A 10,461-nucleotide genomic window follows, 5' to 3' on the forward strand; every position below is an offset into this window, starting at 1 on the left:
TTTCCGTTGTCCGTGACAAAGACTCTAGGAATGCCAAACCTGCATATGATGTATCTCCAAACAAAGTTTCGTACGTTCTTCTCTGTGATTGTGGCCAAAGTTTCAGCTTCCACCCATTTTGTGAAATAGTCAATGCCTACCACCAGGAACTTCAGCTGTCGTGCTGCTGTAGGGAAGGGTCCCATTATGTCTAACCCCCATTGCGCGAATGGCCATGGGGCCGTCATCGGGGTCAGCTCTTTAGTTGGTTGTCTAATGATATTCCTGAATCTTTGGCATTTGTCACTGGTCTTGACGTAGGCTTCGACGTCTTTCTGCATGGTGGGCCAATAGTACCCTGCTCGTATGAGCTTGTGCACCAATGATCTGGACCCTGAGTGGTTTCCGCAGATTCCCTCATGTACCTCTTTCTCATGACGTAGTCCGCTTCTTCCGTGCCCAAGCATCTTAAATATGGTCGGGAGAAGCCCCTTTTGTACAGGACGTTTTTTATCAGGACGAACCTCGCCACCCGGACTTTAAGTTTCCTTGCAGCCTCCTTCTCGCCTGGTAAGACCCCGTCTCTCAAATATAAGACTATCGGCGTCGTCCAGCTGTTTTCGGAGCATATTTCCTACACGTTGCTAGGATCTATTAGCGGAGAAAGCTGAATGAAAGAGAGTACATTACCCGGGATGACCATTTGTTCTGCTGAAGCGGCCTTTGCGAGGTGGTTGGCTCGCTCGTTTTCTCCTCTAGGAATTTGGACGACTTTAGCTTCTAGGTCGTCCACTCTTGCCCTTACTTCATCAAGATATCTCTTCATCCTTTCGCCCTTACATTCGTAGTCTCCATTTATTTGGTTAGTAATGACCTGAGAGTCGCAGTAGATGACTACCCTTGCGGCTCCTGCTGCTTTGGCAAGGTCGAGGCCTGCTATCAGCGCTTCATACTCTGATTCATTGTTGGTAGCGGGGAAGTCGAGACGGACCATACACTCGATGGTGTCTCCTTCAGGCGATATTAGCACGATGCCAGCTCCTCCGGCTTGTTTGTTGGATGATCCGTCCGTATATATGCTCCAATGAGGGGACTCTTCTGCCCCCTTGTCTTCGTCGTGGGTGAATTCTGCTATGAAGTCTGCGACGACCTGTCCCTTGACGGCGGTTCGTGGGCGGTACTGGATATCAAATTCGCTCAGTTCTATAGCCCACAATGCCAATCGACCAGCAGCCTCGGGATTGCTCATCGCCCGTCGTAACGGCTTATCGGTCAGAACGTTTACCGTATGGGCTTGAAAGTACGGCTTGAGCTTGCGGGCTGCCGTCACTAACACAAAGGCGAGTTTTTCCATAGGCGGATATCTTTCTTCAGCACCGCGAAGCGCTCGGCTTGCATAGTACACGGGCCTTTGTATTTTTTCTTCTTCTCTGACTAAGGCAGCACTCACAGCCGCTGGGGAGACGGCTAGATAGAGAAAAAGCTCCTCTCCTGGCTGTGTTAGGCTCAGCAGCGGTGGGGAGGAGAGGTAAGCTTTCAATTCTTTGAATGCTTGCTGGCACTCGGCAGTCCACTCGAAGGATTTCTTTAGCGTTCGGAAGAAGGGTAAACACTTATCTGTTGCCCTTGATACGAATCTATTCAGTGCCGCTATTTTTCCGTTAAGGCTTTGCACCTCCTTCACGTTCCTTGGTGGTGTCATCTCCATGATCGCCCGTATCTTGTCCGGGTTTGCCTCAATTCCCCTCTGGGACACCATAAATCCTAAAAACTTTCCTGCTGTAACTCCGAAGGCACCTTTTTCTGGATTGAGCTTCATGTTGAAGGAACGAAGTGTGTCGAACGTTTATTTGAGATCTGCCAGATGATCTTCCTCCCTCCAGCTCTTCACTAGCATGTCGTCCACGTAAACCTGGACATTCCTCCCAATCTGTCGTGCGAACATTTTGTTCATTAGTCGTGGTACGTCGCTCCTGCATTCTTTAGGCCAAATGGCATCACTTTGTAACAGAAGAGGCCTTGACTGGTGACAAACGACGTCTTTTCCTAATCATCTTCGCACATTCTGATCTGGTTGTACCCTGAGAAAGCGTCCATGAAGCTCAGCAACTGATGTCGAGCCGTCGAGTCTACAAGTACATCGACTCTAGGGAGTGGGTAGCTATCTTTGGGGCAGACCTTGTTAAGGTCGGTAAAGTCCACACACATCCGCCATTTCCCGCTCGCCTTCTTAACCATTACCACGTTCGCTAGCCAGTCGGGATAATACACTTCCTTGATGAAGTTCGCTTCTTGTAGCTTTCGGACTTCTTCTGCTATGGCTCGGTCTCGCTCGGGGGCGAACACTCTCTTCTTTTGCCGGATAGGTGGAAAGGCGGGCGATACGTTCAATCGGTGTACCATCACTGAGGGATCTATCCCTGGCATATCTTCATGATCGCAAGCGAAGACATCTCGACTGCCTCTGAGGAAGGCTATGAGTTCCTGTCGGATAGCGGGGTGAGCGAGCGTCCCAATTTTGGTCGTTCAGCTAGGATCGGAACTATCAAGAGGTATCTCTTCTAACTTCTCTACTGGCTCCGTTACCGTCCGGTGCTTTTCTATGTTTAGGGCCTGAACCTGATCTTCCATTTCCATCATGGCCACGTAGCATTCGCGTGTGGCCATCTGACTTCCGCGTAGCTCCCCTACTCCGTAGTCGGTTGGGAACTTAATCATCAGGTGATAGGTGGAAGTTACCGCCTTCCATGAATTAAGCGTGGGTCGTCCGATGATAGCATTGTAGGCAGACGAGCAATCGACCACCAAGAATGTTACGTCCTTGATTATCTGCTGAGGGTAATCACCTACTATCACGGACAACGTGACCGCACCCAGGGGGAATACCCGGCTCCCTCCGAAGCCAACGAGCGGGGCATTTGTCGGAACTAATCGCTCCCTGTCGATTCTCATCTGTTGGAATGCTGGGTAGTATAAAATATCTGCTGAATTGCCGTTGTCGACCAACACTCGGTGAATGTTGTATTCTTCCACCCGCAAGCTGACTACTATCACATCGTCATGGGGATGGTGAAGACGTCATGCGTCTTCTTCTGAGAACCCGATTATGGGGCTTTCTCTTCGTGCTATCTTCGGCACGACTCCCGTCATCTGAACATTTTGTACCATCCGAAGGTAGGTCTTGCGGGCCTTCTTGGATGACCCGGCGACAGCCGTTCCTCCTACGATCATCCTGATGTCCCCTATCGGGGGCCTCGGTCGCTCGTTATCCCGTCGAGGGTGTTGGTCTTGTGCGGGAGGATCTACCTTCTCCTTGCTAACGAATCTCTGCAATTTTCCTTGTCTGATAAGGGCCTCGATCTGCTGTTTGAGGTCATAGCAATCAGCCGTATCGTGACCATGGTCGCGATGAAAACGGAAATACTTATCCCTGGAACGTTTGTTGGGATCACTTTTCAGCTTTCCCGGGAATATCAAAGCCTTCTCGTCTTTGATCTGCATAAGGACTTGATCTATCGGGGCTGTCAGCGGAGTGAAGCTCGTGAACCTTCCTCCCAGGGGCTTAGGGCGCCTCTCGTCCCTTCGATCTTCTGTTCTTGTCTTCTTTCGGCTTTGGTCCTACCGAGTCTCTTCCTGCCTCTCTCTTTTCCTGGGTCTCTCTTCTCGGGCTAAGAGCGCGTCTTCAGCGTTCATATACTTTGTGGCACGATAAAGCACCTCTGACATGGTTTTTGGGTCGTTTTTGTATAGAGAGAACAAAAACTTGCCCTTCTTCAAGCCATTCATGAATGCTGCAACAAGTATTTTATCATCAGCTTCGTCGACCGAGAGCGCCTCCTTGTTGAATCGGGATATGTAGGCTCTTAAAGTTTCATCCTCCCGTTGCTTCATGCTCATCAAGCAGGCCGTAGACTTCTTGTACCGATGGCCTCCAATGAAGTGTGCGGTGAACTGAGCACTGAGCTCTTTAAAGGTGCTGATGGAGTTCGGCGTCAGTTTGCTGAACCAAATTCTCGCTGCGCCCTTTAGCGTCGTAGGGAAGGCCATACACATGATGGCATCCGCTACTCCTTGAAGATGCATTAGGGTCTTGAAGGTTTCCAAGTGGTCTAGCGGGTCTTTGACTTCGTCATAACTGTCTATTTGCGGCATGCGGAACTTACTCGGTAAGGGGTAGGAGTTAACGGTGGCGGTGAACGGCGAGTCAGTTCGGTTCACAAGGTCGTCGAGATCGCTTGATACTCTCCCTTTAAGAGCGTTCATCATAATCTCCATTTGCTCCTTCATGGCCTGCATCTCCGCGATAATAACTGGCAGAGTGGTTTCTGCGAGGGAGGGGATGCTCATGTTCTGTCGGTCTGGTTTACTTGGGGAGTTGCTGGCCTGGGGCCCCTCCTGGTTTCTTCTGTCGGCGATGGTTCCTTCTTGATCTGCTCCTTGGTTGTCTGGTGCGGCGTTCTTTTGACGCAATTGTTCTTCTAGGTCGTGGTTTTATCGGGTGAGGCGTTCCACGGCCGCGGCGAGAGTCTTGACCTGCCTCTCGAGAGCGGTCGTGGGTGGTTCTTCTTCTTGAATGTCGTTCGTGGTTGCCATCGAGCGAGTGAGCACCATGCGACTTTTATGCGGGAAGCGGTAATATGACTTTACACTACGCGGTTCCCACAGACGGCGCCAAATGATGATGCCGGGAATACCACCAGTAAGTCACACGGTCCTCGCGCACTACAGACAGCACCTGCACAATGAAAAGAAAAGGGTCTAGCGGAGGGTACCGATGTGGTACCAGCCAAACACCCTCCGAAGGTCAAGTCAGAATTATTCTCACTACTCTAGAGTGCTAGAGAGGGTCAATCATGCGTACCTTGGTTTGTGAGGGAGCATGGCTTTTTATAGTAGTAGGGCTTGCCCCCTTTTCCTTATAGGAGTAAAAGTCTTTTCCTTATAGGAGTCCTCTTGGGCGTATTTTGCAGGATTCTTTCCATATAGGACTCCTTAGATTTCATGAGGCGTGGGGAGCAAGTTATTTACTTATATACGCAAACGTGGTGATCACGCATTCAATGGCTGACGCCGTCAGTATTCATTGTTCCGTCAAATCATGCACCGTCAGCTTCAGAATGTTCAACCTCACGATGCTCTACATGTGGAGTCTCTTCAACACGTTTTGCCGTCAGCCCATCAGGAATGCTGATGGCAAAACACATTCTGTCGCCTATGTCCAAAACATGTCCCGTCACCCTTGTCCACTTATTTTATCCTCATCATCAGTCATAGGGGAAAAGAGGGAAACAAGCTAGAAAGAGTTAGACCCAAGAACAAAGTTAGCTCAAAATCTCATAGAGCTTGCTCATGCAAAGAAAAATTTCTTCAATAATGTAGGGAGGGAGAGAGAAGAGAGCTGGGCGGTTTGGAAATTTTTGGGTTTTAGAATTTTTAGTGAAGCAGCTAAAGCAAGATTATAGAAGCGTATTTCAAGTTTTGTTATTTTAAAAGGTTGAAGTAGTATTGCAGCAGGTGTGTTGTTGACTCAACTTTTCTTTTAATACATGGCTGCTTTTTATTGGTCCATATCACCAGGAGGACCACGTTACCCCTCCACCCGAGAGGAGCACTCGTGAAATTCACCCCATGTGAGAGGGATTCTACTTGCAACTATTACACAAAATATTAAATTATTCAAAAGACATGTATTACTATTTCTTTCTATTGATGCTTATTCACGGGTCACTTGAGATTAAATTTAAACCTGGTAAACACTAAACACACCTATAACCTAATTTGATGACATTGCGTATTTAAATTGATTTAATTTTTCAGTAATTGGTATGCATTTTGATTATAAATAGAAAACAATATATATTGAAAATTAGATGAGTGAAACTCATGTTCAACTGACTATTAGGTAGGGAGTAGAATGGCAAGTATACAAAAGGAACAAAGGCCGAAAAAGAATAGGATTGTCAAGAATCCTATAACTTAATAGCATAATATTAATCTTTTACGAGGAGAATTATGGTTCAAATTCTTCGTCAAACCTGTTGTATAAAAAATAATAAAAAATACAGAGAAGAAGAAGAATAATAGGAATGATGTTCTAGAGTGGAAAAGAAAGAAAAGAAAGAAAGAGGTTATCATCTTGGAACCACAAGCTCCCATTTGTCCAATTATAATGAGTAATGCTATATATATAATATTTACAATTCACCACCTTAGTGTTATGAAAACTTTTGTGAAAAAAAAAAAAAATGGTAACTCTAGACATATTGAATTAGATGAATAGTGCAAGTCTGGAAGAAAAATGACTTCGACTAGAGTAATGAATGAAAAATATCATTTGGCCTCTTAAAGTTAAATTATAATTATGATTGTTATTTTTGTTTGTTTTGGCACCATTATCTATATAAAATTGATACAACAAGGATTTTCATACAATTACAAATGTGTAAATAAATTGAAATATAATTTTTTTTAAATGGCTGCTTAATTTATTTAAAATAATAAATATAATTTTAACCAAGATGAAGCATTGGAGTTATAATTTCTCAAAGAAAATATTAGAAAAAAGAATCAATGAATAGATGAAATAAATATATTCATAAATGTATTTTTTTATTTAATTTTATAATTGTACATATATTCTGATATTTCTTTTTCTTTACTCAAATGATCAAATCCTTCTTTTTCTATCAAAGAAGATAAAATCTTATTCATTTTTCATTCACTCACTTTGTTTTTTAATCTTTTATATCAAGTATATATCATGAAAAATAAAAATTCTTTATTTCTTTCTACTTTTTGATATTCTTACATTTATGTCTCCAATTTTCTTGCCAAACAAAATATTAAATATTGTTAGAGTTATTTCTCGTTAGGTTTATAAGAGAAAAATTTTATGTTCATAACATTTTTATAATAATTTCACAACAAATTCTAAGTGGTCAATAATTATTAATGAGTAAAAAAACAATATAAGTGATAGACCGAAATTCCCACCAACAACTACCTGTCTCATAGAAGTTTTCATAAAATTATTGTAAAAATGTTAGCCTTCTACATTAATCATGATAGATAACAATGATTTGAGTTGGATGCTGACATATATCCTCCCTCAACAAAGGTGTTTTACACTTTAGAATTTGTTTCCTCCCTTAGAAAAGGTAGCTTATGGGGAACTAAACATAATATTAATTGTCATAAAAAATTTCTATGGTCTTGACTGGGAGAAAGACAAGGCGTAGAAAATTTAATATATCAATTTTTGTGCAAATCAGAGAGTGTGATACTTGAATCAAGATGCTAATATGACAACCAAAAGAAAATTCTCCTCAACTTTTTTCCCACTTTTCTATCTATTCATAACTTTTGTGGGGTAATACTTAGGTAGGCTCTCACAAAGTTGGTGGGTCTCATGGTGGGGCCCACATGTGGGGCCCACCCACTTTGTGAGAGCTCAGAGCATTGCTTCGAAACTATATAAGTTTTCCCACTTTTGTGATGGTCCCTTATCAAATCCATGATTTGACAGTGGTGCAATCCACATTCTATAAAACTAATAAAAAATTGGACATAAAGTAAAAGGATTTGACATAAAGCTATTTCTTACGGCGCCGATTAACACTACCGATTAACTAATAATAACAATGCCATTACACAAAAGTCTCAGCACATTTAAATTTTAAAGCACCCAACACGAGCTGGAGGAGTAAACATAAGAAATAAAATATAGTCCATTATTGGGAATACAAATCCTCTAACAACTTTACTCTTTTTTTTTTCCCCACCAATTACAACTTACTATGTATTTATTGAACTTTCCTTATAAATTAGTCAAAGTTTAAAATGGAAAAAAATAAACTTGCGACAAGTTGTACTCCCTCCGTCCCACTTTGTTTGTCCTCTATTTCATTTTGGGATGTCCCAAAATATTGTCCTGTTTTTAAAAATAAAAGTCACTAATTTACTAATATTCCTATTATACCCCTATTAATTTACTAATTCAATTTTTTGATAAATTTATTTAAGGGTAGTTTTGGAAATTTATACATTTTTAAAATGTAGACAAAATAATAAATGATGTTCCCTTAAAAAATTTGACTTTTCAAACAGGACAAACAAAATGGGACAGAGGGAGTAATTGGTAAAATATAAAGTAGAATACAAAAAGTGGTACAGAAGATTTGTATTATATTATTGGACTCGGCCCCTTTTTGTAAGAATATATGCGGCCCCTTTTTGTAATGCTCAAACCTCCTTAATAATTTGGCATATGGACCATCCACGGTTGATCTTAAAAGTGTATTAATAGTATTTGCTTGGTTATTTCTCAAAAAAAAAAAAAAAAAAGTATTTGCTTGGTTTAATATCCTGTCATATGTTAATATGCTAATATAATAAAAGTTTGGTTTAGTAGTTGTGATTGCGTTTGTAAGGACGCGATTCGTGGCGGACCGTAACAGTGTCGGGTTCGCACGTAAAAAGGCCCCTAACAATATCATTTGTAGAGCGTGGGTTTGGAAGGCTAGGCCCTGGTTGACAGGCGGTGGGTTTTTCGCGGTGTTCGTACAAGTTTAAGTTTTCCTTCACCCCTGGAGTCTTTCTCCTGGAGGTGGGCTGGGAGGCTCTGGTTTTTGGCCATTTTTCCCAACCTCCTCCTTAGGTTACTTGTTTTTTCCTTTTATATTTGCCTGCGTTCATTGTCCTTCGTCCACGTATAGGGTCAACCTTTCCAAGATTGATACTTGTCCCATCAGCCCATATTCAAAGTCGTTGGGGGTGGTTGTAAAAGCCAAAGAATGCGGCTCTGTCAGGTTCAGAGCATTGAATGGCAGTAAGGACAGCTTTCCCTGGATATTTTAGATCTTTCTTCCTAGTTTCAGTCCTATTCCGTTTTTACCCTTCTTTCAGGGGGGACTTTGGGTCTGCCGAGGACTGAGCTGTCCTGAGCTGTCCTCGGCGGTATCCATAGGCTATTTTGTCGAGCTTGGGCCGTAGCCCTCCTCGGCTTGGGCCTTCGGATTCTCCCCGGGTAGATGGGCCTGGCCCATAAATCATTTGGGCCCCACAGCGTTAAATATATATATTTTGTTTAATTACCAAGTGATTGCATCAAATTTTATCAACTTATTAGATAGAAACAACATTTTAATTCTTCTTATCAATTTTTCCTCTATTGCTTTATTAATTCTTTGGATAGATAGTTATCAAAAAAAAAAAAAATTCTTTGGATAGATACTGTAAGGACACGATTCCTGCGCGGCCCAGTGACATTTTTGGGTTCACGCGGGAGAGATCCCTCACAATACGATTTGTAGAGAGTGGGCTTGAAAAGCTTGGGCTTGGTCACGGGGCGATGGTCCGGTCTGGATTTCAGAAAGGTCCCTGTGGAAAAATGGACTGGGCCTAAACGTTTAAAGCCCCGCCATGCTGCCACTTCTGAGAAATGGGCTCCTCGGACTTGATCCGAGGACCCTTGTGGTCCTTTCCGGCTGTCCAACGGAGGACCTTCTCTGTTCTGTGCATGGATCGTTCCGGCGATCTTATTCATGAAGTCTTTCTTTTTTCTCCTCCCCCTCTAGATTCACTTACTTCTCCTTTTATACTAGCGTGCATTCGATGTCCTTCGTCCACGTGTAGGGTCAGTCTTTACAAATACTGACATTGGTCCCATCAGTCTAATCCCGGAATTGTTGGGGATGACTTGATAAAGCTGCAGAGTACGGTTCTGTCAGGCATTGGGCCTTATCCAGAAGGGTATTTAGGGTAATCGCCCCAAGGTATTTTGGATTTCCTTATGAATTTATCCCTTTATTCTGGGGGGATTATGGGCCTGCCGAGGACTGGACTGTCCTCGGCTGCCTCCCAAAATTGGTCTGTGCTCTGCGTCATGGAGCTTGGGCCACAGTTCTCCTCGGACTCTCTAAGGGCAAATGGGCCTGGTCCACGAATTGTTGGGCCCCACAATAGCCCCTCAAAACCCTTCTATCCGAATTCCGGATTGGAAATGAGGGTTTTGGCAAACCCGGGCCCTTAATATGGCCCATTTAGCTTGATCCCGCATTTATGTGAGCGGTTTCCCAAGAAGTTAGGCGGTTTTTGAGGGATTCCTTTTAATCCGCTCGGAATCTGCTCCTGCCGCTTGGATGTCCCAGACGCGCCCTTAATGAATCCCCTTAACGAGGCTCATTTATATCCGGCGGCTCATTTGATAAGGTGGAGAAGTGGAACGGACGCCTCTTTTTTCTTCAGATTCTTTGGGAAGGTTGAATACATTTAATGCCATCCGTTCTGCTCTTCCTATAAGAAGGCAAGCAGGAGGCCATTACTTTCGTACTAACTCCCTTCTATTCTTCTGAGATCGCAACAAATGATGAAGAAATCATGCCCCTCCTCTAGACACCATATTCTGATAAAGCTTGAAATGGCTCAATCAGGGCAAGGGTGGCGCAGACTTAAGATCCGTTCCGCCTCTCTTTCAGCCAAAAT

This window comes from Quercus lobata (genome assembly GCF_001633185.2).
Source record: "Quercus lobata isolate SW786 chromosome 2 unlocalized genomic scaffold, ValleyOak3.0 Primary Assembly chr2_unplaced_Scq3eQI_2006, whole genome shotgun sequence".
NCBI classification, from domain to species: domain Eukaryota; kingdom Viridiplantae; phylum Streptophyta; class Magnoliopsida; order Fagales; family Fagaceae; genus Quercus; species Quercus lobata.